Raw genomic sequence first — 1,069 nt, 5'->3', positions numbered from 1 at the left:
CCGTAGTGGTGAATTTTCAAATGACAACGCTGCGGTTCTCCATTTCTTTTTCTGGTTTTCGATGTCTTAAATTTCGAGGTTTCAAATGTTCTAATACCGAAAACTTTGGCCAGGTCCAAGGCTAATGTGATGATTCTCTCAAAAGGTCGGTTAAAGCCACGACCTACATACATATTTGAGAGCTTATAGCATTAAGTGTTGTTGGTGGTTCTATGCAATTTGCGGTAGCCATGCTGATAATTCGCTGGGTCCAGCGGCACCTGTAGTTTGGGAGTAGGAAAACCGCAATACATAGTTTTTAATATCAGTCTGCTGGATTTTTCGTTCCCGATGGCCACTGGAACTTCGACGCTTGTGAAAGAAAAAAGAACATTAGTGTGTGGCCACTGTGCNTGCGGTTCTCCATTTCTTTTTCTGGTTTTCGATGTCTTAAATTTCGAGGTTTCAAATGTTCTAATACCGAAAACTTTGGCCAGGTCCGAGGCTAATGTGATGATTCTCTCAAAAGGTCGGTTAAAGCCACGACCTACATACATATTTGAGTGCTTATAGCATTATGTGTTGTTGGTGGTTCTATGCAATTTGCGGTAGCCATGCTGATAATTCGCTGGGTCAAGCGGCACCTGTAGTTTGGGAGTAGGAAAACCGCAATACATAGTTTTTAATATCAGTCTGCTGGATTTCTCGTTCCCGATGGCCACTGGAACTTCGACGCTTGTGAAAGAAAAAAGAACATTAGTGTGTGGCCACTGTGTGTGCCCAACAAAGCATACAACACGTTTCAGTAAGAAAATTGGGGTTGTTTTCCACCAAGCAACCGGATGCGTTGAAGTGAGCTGCTGCGGCAGGGACTTTACGGACGTCAGTTTCTGTCGGAAGTTCCGCGGGACCAACGTCGACAGTGTTAATTTTTATGAAAGTCTAACACGTTCTACGCGAAGCGAGACTCTACCTACATCAAGCGTTCGGAGAAAAAAATTTCTGCAGCATTTCAGAAGATTTTCAGTTAAGCATCAGCAACATGTGTATCATCAAGAAGCAACAAGGCTGCAATATTGCGGTAATTATT

The sequence above is a fragment of the Rhagoletis zephyria genome, unplaced genomic scaffold, assembly GCF_001687245.7.
Source record: "Rhagoletis zephyria isolate East Lansing unplaced genomic scaffold, Rhagoletis_zephyria_1.1 Rzeph_scaffold_27879, whole genome shotgun sequence".
Classification (NCBI taxonomy): domain Eukaryota; kingdom Metazoa; phylum Arthropoda; class Insecta; order Diptera; family Tephritidae; genus Rhagoletis; species Rhagoletis zephyria.
Note: the sequence above shows the minus strand (reverse complement) of the source record.